Source organism: Strongylocentrotus purpuratus, unplaced genomic scaffold (assembly GCF_000002235.5).
Source record: "Strongylocentrotus purpuratus isolate Spur 01 unplaced genomic scaffold, Spur_5.0 spur5_scaffold_1, whole genome shotgun sequence".
Taxonomy (NCBI): domain Eukaryota; kingdom Metazoa; phylum Echinodermata; class Echinoidea; order Camarodonta; family Strongylocentrotidae; genus Strongylocentrotus; species Strongylocentrotus purpuratus.
Window position 1 is genome coordinate 19836111 of NW_022145594.1, and position 13544 is coordinate 19849654.

Sequence of the window (13544 nt, forward strand, 5' to 3'; positions counted from 1 at the left end):
AAAGAAGGGCTGAAAATACGAGAAAGAAGTGGATTCAATCAGGGCGCTCACTTATCTGTATCAGGGGGAAAATTACACGGGGGCTCGGGGTGAATTAACCCCCGAAATGCCAAAAAGAGCCCCCGAAAGTCATAAAAGTAGCCCCCGAAATTTTTAAAGTATTTTTCCCCGATCCGTATATGGGACAAGGCCCTGGAGCAGCTAGCCATACTCCGATATTTGGGTCGTTTTCCGATCAGAACTAGCCCTAACTATCATTCCAGGATTTTGTTTCAGAACCTAAGACAAAGTTGCCCAATCCCTTTAAGTTTCAAAAAGTAGACTTCATTGACCTGTACATAGGCTTCGGAACCGGGGGGGGGGCTTAGGGGCACAGACCCCCAACAAAAAAAATATTGGGGGGGGGGGGTTCAGATATCATTGAGCCCCCCCCCCCAAAAAAAAAAAAAAAAAAAAAAAAAAAAAAAATTGATGGGGCTTAGATATCATTGAGTCCTTAGGGGTTAAGATACCATTGAGCCCCCAATATTTTAAGTGGGGCTTAGAGATCATTGAGCCGCCCCCGATACTTATTGCAGGGCTCGGATATCATTACCCCCCCCCCCCCTCCTCCTCCCCAATCATTATATTCTAGGTATGAAACTTATGTATACCTATTAAAACCCCAAAATATTTTGGCGGGACTCTGATATCATTGAGCACCCCCCCCCCCCATATTTTGGTGGGGCTCAGATATCTTTGAGCCCCCCCCCCCATATGTTGGTGGGGCTCAGATATCATCAGCCCCCCCCCAATTGTTTTTGGTGGGGCTCCGATAACATCATGGAGCCCCCCGATATTTTTGGGGGCTCGGATAACATCACGGAGCCCCGATATTTTTGAGGGGCTCGGATATCATTGAGCCCCCCCCCCAAAAAAAAAAAAAAAAATAAATAAATAAATAAAAATATATATATATATATATTTCGGCCGGGCTCGGTTATCATGAATTTATTTCCAGGTGCAAATTAAAGACAAAGGAGGATCTCAGAATTATATTGTTTGGGTGGTGCCATATTTCAGTTTTTAAATATGTCCGATTATAGGCATGTGTGACAATAAAAGTTTTGTTTTTCAATTCAATTCAATTCAAAGTTTTATTTCGGAAAACATAAAGTACAATGATGCACATGCTGCAGCTAAAGAGCTGAAATGTATGTGTTTACAATGATCAAGGATACATATAAATACGAAAGAATATCCATTTACAAAACATATCTACATTATCATACAATGAAACCATGACAGATAAAATACTGGTCTGGTTAAAAAGACAACTGTTCATATATACAAATATAAAAAAGTTGGGTTTGAAAAGAAAAACTTAAAACAATCAGCGATTATTAAGAAGATCAATAAAATATGGTATTGCACTTTGTTTAAAACGAGAGGTTCTGCATTTATATTGACTATACTTGTTTTTCACGTTCCTGGGGTATTATTTGTTCCAAAGGTGTTAAAATGTGTGTTATTTTAACACCTAGTACTTTGTCTTACTTAATAAAAATAAACTGAATATCTTAAAATTCAACGATTTCTTCAAGTAGGCCTACTTTTATTAATTTCTTCAACTGCTTAAAATTAAGGCTACAAATGCTTTGTTACTGTAGAGCTGTAGTGTGAACAGGCTACTTAGTAATTCACATTTATAGATTGGTGCACATCATTATGCTTGATCATCCTCTCCTGTCTGTTTGTTTTCATTCCTCTGTTAGTCACCCTTTATTTGCTACCTATGATATTTGAATATTTAATATTTCCTTTATTATATAAATGAACATGTAAATACCTATATATGCAAAATAAACCCTGGAGGTTTAAAGTTGTAATGCCCAGGGCAGTTCAACACACGCAATCATGAAATAAGGGTGTCTTCATCGAAGTGTCTCTGTAAGTTTAGAACCACGCCCTGTGCCTACCCGCTCAGGCCACTCTACATTCAGGGGCGTCGCTAAAAAAAAAAAAAAGGGGGGGGGGGGTGGGTTGTGGGGTTGAAGTTGGTGGGATTTTTTTATGTCGGTCGGCCAGCAATTTTTCCCCTTCGAACTGTGACTTTTTATCGGACAAAGAAACATTTTTGAAAATTCAGACAATGATTTAGAGTTGGAACAATGAATCGTCTTCTTTTTCTAATAATTTAATGAAAAGTCGAAGCTCCCGCGCTTCGCGCGAGAGGGGAAAAACTGAATTCAGACAATTAGGGTTAAGAGTATAGAGAACGGTATACAACAATTCGTCTTCTTTCTATAATAATTTAATGAAACGTCTAAGCTCCCGCGCTTCGCGTGGGATGGGGAAACTGAATTCAGACAAGGATTAAGAGTCGAGAACGGTACAACAAATCGTCTTCTTTTCATAATAATAAAATGAAACGTCTAAGCTACCGCGCTTCGCGCGGGAGGCCTTTCACCCACCCTTCCCCCACCTAGGGAGCGCTTTGCGCGCGCTTTAAATGATTCGCTTGCTCAATACCGCCTCTCCCTAAAATAAGATCATAGCTACGCGCCTGCATTAAAATATATAGCTATGATGCTTACTAAGTTGACGAAATAATTTGTATATTTATGGCGTTGACGAAAATGACCATTTGTGCATAACAATTTAGCCGTGGGCCCCGGGTTTATAGGGTTATATTTGTAGATATTGGGACATTTAATTTTGTCGGTAATTGGTGGCTTGTTTTGTCGGTAATCGTTGGCCTCTATACCCCCCCCCCCCCCCCCCACCCACTGAAAAAGGTCTAGCGACGCCCCTGGCGACACATCAGGTCTATACTTGCGTTTTGTGAAAGGCTCAAGTATCCGGGCCAGCGTAAGTTTTGAAGAAAAACAAAACGAGTACACGCTCTCCAATCGTATTGGTTATTGAGGAATTTCGAATGTCATCAAATATGTTTTTTATCCTTTTAACACAATGATTGTTTTGCGACTCAATTCAGGTCTGACTAAATATAATTGTTTTCGTAAAGGCAACAGACAAGTAATTTAGTCATATACCTGATTAACATTTGAAGATTTCCTACACTAATGCCTGGCCGTGCGTAACCCATATTTGAACCCTAAGTTGCACCTGAAATTGCAACATGTGCATTATAAGCTCCAAACGCTTTCTTTCATACAAATACTCCAAACAAAATCCCAAAAGCTTGAATGCATACTATTTCACAAGATGTAATTAAACAATATGATTGACATTAATGATACACTTACATGTACATGCAAATGCAAGATCATTTTTGCGCTTCTTGCTCCCAGCAAGATAGTTTCCTTCTACATTTAATTTTGTTGCTGTTACGAGTTAATTTTTATATTCATATTTTTGTTATCAAACAGGAATAAATTAATTAATATATAAATACATTTGTACAATGATAGTTGTACAATGATGATAGAAGATGATAAAAGGAAATCGCAACTGATCTTCCCTAATTCCTTTTCTTTTCTTCCTCTTTTTTGTTTTGTCCCTTTCTCTCCTCTTTCCCTTTCACTTCCCTTCCTCTCTCTCTCTCTCTCTCTCTTTGCTGAGGGGGGGGGGGGAGGGGTACAAATCGGGACAAATTGCAACTGATCTCCCCTACCTTTCTTCTTCCTCTTTTTCCCCCTTTCCCTTCCCTTACTTCTCTCTCTCTCTCTCTCTCTTTCTCATTTTTGTTTGCTGAGGGAGGCAGGGGACTTTCGCCCCCTCCCCCCGATCCACATGATGTTAATGGGATTAATCGCAACTGATCTCTGCTTCTTTTTACCCTTTTCTTTTCTTCTTCCTCTTTTGTGTTCCATTTTAGTTCTCCACTTCCCTTTCCCTTCTTTCTCTTTTTTTTTTTGGTGGGGAGGGGGGGGGGGGGGGGGGAGAGGCAAAGCACTTTCTCCGCGATCCACATATTGTTTGCATGAAAATTGCAACTGATATCCTTTCTTTTCTTTTCTTCTTTTGTTTCTTTCCCTTTCCTTCCTTCTCTCTTGTTTTGCGGGGGGGGGGGGTGGAAGGAGGCAACAGCATGGGCGGCAAGGCCCTTTGGGCCCCCCATCTTCTTCTTTTCCCCTTTTTCTTTTCTTCTTCTTTCTCACTCTCTCTCTTGTTGTGTGCTGAGGGGCCAGGGGAGGGCAGGCGAAGGCCTTTCGCCCCCCCCCCCCCGATCCACAACGCGTTGGTGGGAAAAATTACAATTTTATTGATCTCCCGTACCTTTTTTTTTCTTTCCCTTTCCCTTTCCCTTTAGTGAGCACATTTTTATTTTATTTTTATTTTATTTATTTTATTTTTTATTTTTATTTTATTTTTATTTATTTATTTATTTTTTTATTTTTATTTTTATTTATTTTTTATTTATTTTTTATTTTTTTTTTGGGGGGGGGGGCGGGGCGGGGTCCGCAAAATTTTTAAAATTTGCATCCTCCCCCCCCCCCCTTGAGCGCCGGGGGGGCCTAACCCCCAAAAAGGTAAAAATCACGTGTTTTTACATGATATTTTTTTTCAAGGGGGAGGGGGCCCGGGCCCCCCGGGCACTCCCCCCCCCCCCCCCCCCCCTGGATCCGCCACTGGGGTCAAGACCCTCTCGCCCCCCCCCCCTCCCCGGATCCGCGCCGGGAAGACCTGTAGTGTCGTCCCAAGCTAGCTGGCAAACCTGAATATGGGTTATCCAGTCGTTTTATTCATTAAGTACGTGTGGACTAGAGTACGGACATTCGGTGCGGCAGGCGGACTATTGGTGCGAGACCTCTTCCGCACAGATTGTCCGTCGGACATTTGAGGCGCGCACGGAATGTCCGACACGGACATTCTGCGCGGATAAAATCCGCACCGATCGTCCGCTCTCGATCGATCTCTAATGGGGGGACGATCGGTGCGGGTAACATTCTACGCGGTCACACCGGCCGCGTCTTTTTGTTTACCTAACCTAACCATCCTACCGCTGCATTTGATTGGCTCAATAGAAAGATATACGTCATGCGCTAGTCATCAATATTCATGGTACGCCTTGTCCGACCATAATCATTGTGACGTACTGGTTAGTCCAGAATCTAGCCGATTGAATTTAGATCTCCACCACACCGTACTAATGAAAATATACATACATTCAAATATTAATATGCAGCGTTAGGATGGCTAGGTTAGGTTTTAAAATGTCGTCCCTGGGCCCCGGGTGTATAGGGTTAAACTGTAGACGTTGGTACATTGGCATTAATATATTTGTCGGTAATTAGTGGCTAGTTTTGCCGGCAATCGGTGGCCTCGACATCCCCCACTGAAAAAGGTCTAGCGACGCCCATGCCCTTAAGACACATACTTTTGACGAGAGAGAGATAAGATATTAGGCTTTGTTATTGCTATTAGTAAATTATCAGGGCCTATTATTAACATTTTCTTTATATTTATTTATTATCATGTTTAGTAATTTGATATAGCCATTACCGTTAATCATATTATCATTATTATACGTATTATCGTTATTATTATCATTATTATCATTATCGTCAGTATATCGAATATTTTCCTTTCATGCGCACCGTGCTTTGAAAATGGAATTTATTGAGAAACAGAAGATTCGCTCTTTGATCGCATATACAAACAAATAACAGTTTTGTTCAGGCTTTATTCTTCTGTGCCTTTCGTCTCTTCTACGACACGTCTACTCTATCTCTGCCGTCTTCCTCGGGCTGGCAGTTTCCCAGTGGAACGTTATAATCAGGACCCGACACGGCACTTGATTCTCCGCTGGGAGCTACCACGACAACGAAGCTACATCTCCGCCTCTTCAAGCCTCCGCACCTTTCATCCCATAAGCCCCTTCCTTCGTTCTCAACTCTCTTCATCTTCACTGGACTTTCGACGTCATTTCATATATGTCGTAAGCTCTATTCATTCATTATGTACATCGCATTTATGCATGTTCATTCTCATCATTGATCATTATGTAATCTCCGTGCCATATTCACATTTACCATTTATGCATTTTTTATTCTGAATCTTCGTCTTGTGCTTGGCTACTCTAGTACGTGTACGACCAGCCTCATCAGTTCCCAATAAACATAACGAAAAGGGAATACTTTTATTCTTGTATTTTATTGTCAGTGCAACCTTGTTTCCTCGTAGCTAAAATAAAAATAAGAGTTATGTTGTGTGACTAGTGAACACGCTTTCAAATATCCATTCACAATACCCCACACAGTCATATCTCTACAAGTCCTTCTTTGCGGTCGACAAGGTTCCTGTTTTAAACGTGAAGTTTCTTTTGTGTCTCTACCTCATCATCATTAACTTTTCTCCGCCCTAGTTAACTCGATCTTTAACAAAAACATGTCATAATAATGTTGCTGTTGTCCGTTTTTATTCTCTCTCTGCTAAATTAGGCGCATGATAAAATGCCACATTGCCTGATCTTTCGTTTAGAGCTCAACAGAACTCAACGGCGTGGTGAGGTGAATGATAAACAAATCTTTATGAACAGATCTTTTGTTCAATAATTTATCGTTTTTCCGCTCTAGTTATCTCGATCTTTAGTAAACAAAAATTTCATAACGATTTTTTTTCCTTATCCACTACTTTTATTCCTTCCTTTAAAAAATGCCTGTTTCTTAATATCGACACAGTTCCTCGTCTTTCTTTTGAAAGCTTTAATAATTTTCATTCCACTTTTTAAAATAGATATAGAATTTTCCGGTTATTTTTAATTTTTGTATAATGAACTAAAAACACCCCTTGGCAAGGGAAAAATGTATTCTCTGCTAAATCACGGACATCTAATCTCGGCACATTTCCTGATCTTTCTTTTAGAGCAAAATTCCTTTTGTATTAGTTTTACACAACTCAACAGCGAGGTGAGGTAAAAAATACATTACCATGAACAGATCTTGTGTTCGTTTATTAATCGTTTTTCCGCTCTAGTTAGCTCGATCTTTAGAAAACGAAAATGTCATAATACAATGGCGTCAATTTAATTCACGAGCGAAGGATTCCCCCTATTTCTTTTTTATCGCTGCATTTTTTATTAAAATAATACCATGCGCATGGTTTTAAAATGAGGTAATAGATTAAATATGTAGCCTGGTGGTTGTGAAGTAAAATAAATAACTGTAAAGAAGATGACAAAACAGCCACAGTAAATATTTGAGATGTCATGGGACATCGTCTACTTGCGCAAATCATATTCAAAATGTGACGTCACACATCTCAGCATCATTCGGAGAGCTCTTCAGGTACTATGCCGGGGCTGTTTTTTAAGCGTTTTGTAATTGATACTAATCATTACTTCGAATGCTTCCAAACATTGCATTTTGATAACCTTGTCCAATCAAAGTTTCTCCTTTGCAATAATAACAATAAAGTTAGTTTTTAAAATCAATGACCCTTAATTCTCTTTAAAGTTAAAGAGAAGGATCATTGATTTAAAACTTGACTGAATTTTGTATCATTGCAGTCGTGAACTTACACTGAATAAGAATATCACATTTGTTTAACTAGTTAATAAGAGGGGAAAATATGAACTTGAAGGTTTATTAAAATTGACGAAAAATCAACCGATGTTTCAGTAACGTCACGAAATGGAGAATGGGCAGCTCAGCTGATCTGATTGACGACGTCGCGCGATGTAGTTTTTGTGCAAAACACATGTCTTGCATTGAGTACCGTAACCATTCATACCCGATTTTTTATTTCAACCTGTGGCCAAACATCCAGATCAACAACTACACTTACTTCTTTTGAAGACACACCAAAAGGCTCCTCTGTGACATAGGCTATGGTTGTTCAGCTCTATAGATCAATTTCATATCTGTTATTTCGGTTAAACTTTAGAATACCCCACCAAAACGTTGTATGTCTGCCAATTGGTATGTCTGCCATTGGCTGCCAATGCGCGAACGTACCGTTGATTGTATTCCCGTCTGTTAGTATTCGTGACCAGTTTCCGCATTTGCAAAACTCATCAACCAGAGAACGTTGACGTGGTTATTTTTATGCTTCTACTAATTTCTCTTTTCTCTCACACATCCAATTAGCTTAGTTTTAGTGTGTATTTACAATGATGTTCGTTCTTATGATTTACGCTTGAAACGCTTGACAATCGTGATTAATAAATATGATTATTGTCGTACATTATTATATGCCTTCAGCGCATGTAACTGGCTTGCCAAAGCCAGCCCAGCGCTCGAGCTAGCGCTAGCCATGAATTGCGAACCGGCCTGATTTTGGTCTTCTCTCAATTTCCCTTTTCCAGATTTATCTGGTACTGTGACATAATTTATCAAAAATCAAAAAAAGAAAAAGAACATAACAATCGAACAAACATTTGTAGAAAGTAATATTTATTCGGTGTATTTCATTTAAAGTGACAAAAAGGAAATATCACCACTTGTGGTGAAAATACAAACAACGTTAAAACCATATCTCAATATTGCAATGGCCATCAAACATTGTCCCAAATGTGTGATAGGGTTGTTCTTTCTGCGACATCACCGTTGTCGCGTTTGTTTTATTGCCGTCATCTCACTTTGCGAGTGGGTTCGTGAAAGAGTATCAAAATTACAATTCATTTATTCCTCACACTAGTTAGGGCTTAAAAAATATTTTTCTTAAGGTTCTCAGCAAACTGTACAGGTACAATCTGCCTATTTTTCAAATTTCGATGAACCTTCTCTTTAAATGTTATACAAAGCGATCGTGACGCGCGTCTATAGTTAAAAGCTATATAGGAACAAGTGGTGGTGGTTATTTTACCTGACAGCTAAGTAAGTTATAAATGCTTGTTAATAAGCAACCAGGAGACCAACGGCTTACGGTCCTCTCCGAGGGACCTGGTAATGAGGATTAATGCCTTACCAAAGGGCACAGGTGTCGATTTGTACCCGTGGTTGGGGGGGGGGGGAATGATAGGTGCCATAATATTTTCGGCAATGGATCAAAGCAACTAAAGTGGTAGAAGCGTGTGGCAAGTTGCACCCCTCCCAAGCGCGTAGCCAGGATTTAATTTTAGGGGGGCGGTAGTGAGCACGCGAAGCGCGGTTCCTAGGGGTTGGGTGCAGGGAAGGGGAGTCCTCCCCCCCCCCCCCCGCGCAAAGCTTTGACGTTTCAATAAAGTATTAGAGAAAGAAGACGATTCGTTGGACCGTTCTGGACTCTTAATCCTTGTTTGAATCAAATTCCCCTTCCTCCGCGTGTAGCGCGGTAGCTCCGACGTTTCATTAGATTATTAAAGAAAGAAGACGATTCGATATACCATTATCGACTCTTAATCCTTGTTTAAATCAAGTTCCCCTTCCCCCGCGCGTAGCGCGGAAGCTCTCACGTTTCATTAGATTATTAAAGAAAGAAGACGATTCGATGTACCATTCTCGACTCTTAATCATTAATGTTTGAATCAAGTTCCCCTTCCCCCGCGCGTAGCGCGAAAGCTCTGACGTTTCATTAGATTATTAAAGAAAGAAGACGATTCTATGTACCATTCTCGACTCTTAATCCTTGTCTGAATTCAAGTTTGCCCATTCCTGCGCGAAGCGCGGAAGCTTTCACATTTTATTACATTATTAGAGAAAGAAGACGATTTGTTGTATCGTGTCCTTCGTGAATTCAGTTTCCCCCCTAACAGCTTTGCCCTGTTCGCTAAATTATTAGAGAAAGAAGACGATTCGTTGTACTGTTCTCTATATTAATCCTTGTCTGAATTCAGTTTCTCCACTGAAAATAAGTTGTGTCACAAATAAGTTTTGACATATTAATCTTTCTCCAAAAAAGAAAAATGTTTTAGGAAATATCAGGAAATAAAATGAGTGAAAAAAATAAAAATAATGAAACAATGACGTGAATTTTAAAAAAGGGTGAACGGAAACAACATAACACTAGTGAACTATTTTATAAGTCATACTAATCTCCGAAAATCTTTCTCCTTGTCTCCGATCTCATCACGAAATCGTCACAGAGTGCATCTATGTTAACACTGTCCAGGATTGTCTAATGTGCATTGCAGATTGCTACTTTTGTGCTTCGCGCTTAACATTTAGCTCGTTGCTTTTGATGCTGCGTCTTTGCATTTGACGCACTGCATTTCTACGATGCTGTTGATTGAACAAATTGAATAAATTCATCAATTCATGATGAAGCCATATGAGCGAGAATTCAATTTATTCTTGTCTCATATACGGTTGTCTTATTTACTTCGTATATATGTATGTATTATGAAAATGAGATAGCAAAATGTGTATATTGATGGTCATCTTGCGAGTAATAACCATTAACTACTCTCATCGGACTCTCATCATTAATTTTTCTCTTCATTTTTTAATATTTTTTTATGGTGAATTATTGGGGGATGATTGTACAGGCCATACCCCCCCCCCCACCTGAAATATTGGGGGGGGGGATATATCCCCCCCCATCCCCCGGGATTGACACCCATGCCAAAGGGCACTAACGCATCGACTTGGTTTCGAACCCGAGTCACCTAATTACGAGACCACTGCTCTACCGACTGAGCTATTGCGCCTCCTATATGGCTTTGTTTCAATTATATTTCAGTTTGTATAAAATAGGACTTTGGCAAGGGCTTTGCTTCTATGGTTTGTACGGAAAGGAATTAGACTTTTAAGAAATAAATTCAATAAAAACCAAAAAAAGAATATTTCCCATGATGTCATTAATATGTATAAATATTGAAATCTAGATAATTAGAAATACATGAATACACACGAGGGGGAAGACAGAGAGAGAGAAAAAAATAGAGTGGGGGAGCAGAGAGGAAGAGAAAAGAGGGGATCTAATACCTACTTAGCTTTAAAGCTTCAGTTTTTATAGAAGAAAATAAAAGTAAAATATAATGCTTCATTCCGCTTCATTCACATCAAAAAATATATCACCTTCTTTTCTCCTCCTCTTTGCCTCTGTAACGCTCCCGCTCATAAATCTAGTAATACACCCCAAAACACATAGTCTACCCAGCTACACTCGTTTCTTCTCATTAACATTTTGATCTCACCTCCGTGTTTAAAATCCCAAATTTGTCATACGCCATCAAAGCTACACACAATATAATCTCACCCAAGCTAGACGTCAACTTCTATTCTAACCTTTGTAATATAAAATCCAAAAGAACGTTGTCAACGTAGAAACTCCTTCGATGATAAACATATGTTTTCCCAATTTGTGCTTAGACGCAATCAAGGTGGCACCGTGTTGCATATCGTCCGATTTCAAAGTTCTGCGCTTTGGCTGTGATATTCCTTTACAGTTTAAAGAGAAACTCACATAACATGCTTGCATAAAATGCCAAAGAATGGCAATTAAGAAGACATTAATAATTATGACAATTGATAGGCACCGTTACACTGTGCAAATAAAATGCTAGTAATGTGAATGTGGGGGTTGTTTAAGTCATTTCATTCGATTTTGTAATACGTTCGTAATTTATGAACTGTACCAGAAACAATTAATTGAAATGTCATTATGACCACAAAAAAAATGAAATAAAAAAAAACAATTCGGAAAAACAAAACAGTGTGTGTGTGTGTGTGTGTGTGTGTGTATTTGTGCGCGTGTTTGTGTGTGTGTGTAATTGTGTTTTACAGACGCGCACCAATCAGAAATGATATACGTGTTGGACCGCACTGCGAAAGAAGCGAGTCAGTTTCACGAACCTTGTTCCTATCAGAGTCAGATTGTAGACGAAGACAGAGAGCACAGACATTATCACTAGACCAACTCACATCATTAATACTGATGACACTTAACAATAGACAATAACCAATGCATATGAAGCTGATATCTTCAGAAGACAAAACCAAAATCTGTTATAATTATCGTCTACTTATAGACACTGTGCAAGATATCTTTTAGGAATTTGCAATCATGTTTTACATGTGACATAATTTCAGTATGTTATGTTTAAAGAAGAACTACTATGTTTTCCATCTCATGTACGATATTTTGTTGTTATATCCGGACGATTAACAATTAAATTACATGTTTGGAATTCTGTTTTATCAAACTTAAAGACATTGTGCAATATATAAAGCTTATTTGGCGTTTACATGAAAATAAAATTCACTTGGCAAAGTGATGCTAGGAGTCCACTGGGCCGGCGCCAGTTGGCGCCAGTTTGCGCCAGTTTGCGCCAATGCAATTTACTGTGGCGCCTAGTGTCGCCAATAAGGTGCCTAGTGGCGTGTAGTGGCTCAAACTGCCTCCCAACTGGCTCGTGGTGGCCCGTAACGGCACCAAATTGGAATGTGGCGGCAAGAAAATTTCAAAATGTTTGAAATTTTCGTCGCGCCACTTGCATCGAGCAATCAGCGCGAAGTGTCCGCCAAGTGGCACCAAATGGCGCGAACATATCGCCCTTTCGCGCAAACAATCCGCCTATTGGAATCCACTGGAATGTAATGGCGCGCGCCAAGTTGCGCCAATGAGATTTCGCGCCACATGGCGCCACTTGGCGCCAAGGGGCACCTTGTTTGCGCCACTACGCGAGCCAAACGGCACCCGATTGGTGACTACTTCGCGCCAAATGCCACCTGATTGCCCGCCATTCGGCGCCACTTGCCGCCTATAACAGCAGGGCGGCATCGCAGGACTTTCTCACAGTGATGGCGGCAGTTCTCCAAGCTCTAGGGATGAGGTTGTGCTGGGCATCCTCCTGGTCCAACATGCGGACGTCCAGTGCCTGATAGTGCTTCCTGATGAGGTTGTGCTGCATGACGGCAGCTTCAATGAGCAGGCGGACTGTGTCTGGTTCCTGTCTCATCTGGCCAAGGAAGCACTGGAACCGCAGAGCCAGAATACCAAAGGCATTTTCAACCACACGCCTTGCCCTGGACAGCCTGTAGTTGAAGATCTTCTGCTGTTTGTCCATGTTACAAAGGTCATAGTGCTTCATCATGTACGTCCTCATGGCGAAGGCATCGTCTCCCACGAAGAAGTACGGCATAGGGTGCTCTTTATCATCTTGGGGAAGAGGAGCTGGATCTGGGATGCCTAAAGTGCCAGCTTCAATGCACTCCTTCAGTTCACTGTTGTTGTAGATCTGGGCATCAGACTGATGGCCAACCCCACCTACATTGATCCACAGGAACTGGTACTTTGAATCTACCAGAGCCATCAGGACAACCGAGAAGAACTGCTTGTAGTTGAAGTAAAGGCTGCCTGATTTGTTGGGTTTCTAGAGACGGATGTGCTTTCCATCATAGGCTCCCAGACAGTGAGGAAGATTCCATCTGGCTTCAAAATCACCTGCAACCTCAAGCCAGCCTTCATTGGTTGTGGGGAGGGAGATGACTTCTGCAGCAAACTCATCCACTACCGCTCTGGCTACATCAGGGACAAACTTCTGGATGGTTTTCTTGCCCACTCGGAAGTTGTAAGACAGCTCGGCATAGGTGGCCCCAGTGGCGAGATGGCGCAGGAAGACGGACAACTTGAGACCAGGGGAATGGCCTTCCTGATGTGGGTGTCCTTCTTCTGCAAGTGGGTTGTAAGCCTGACCAACAGGTCATCAAACATCTCTGGGGACACCCTGCTGTAGT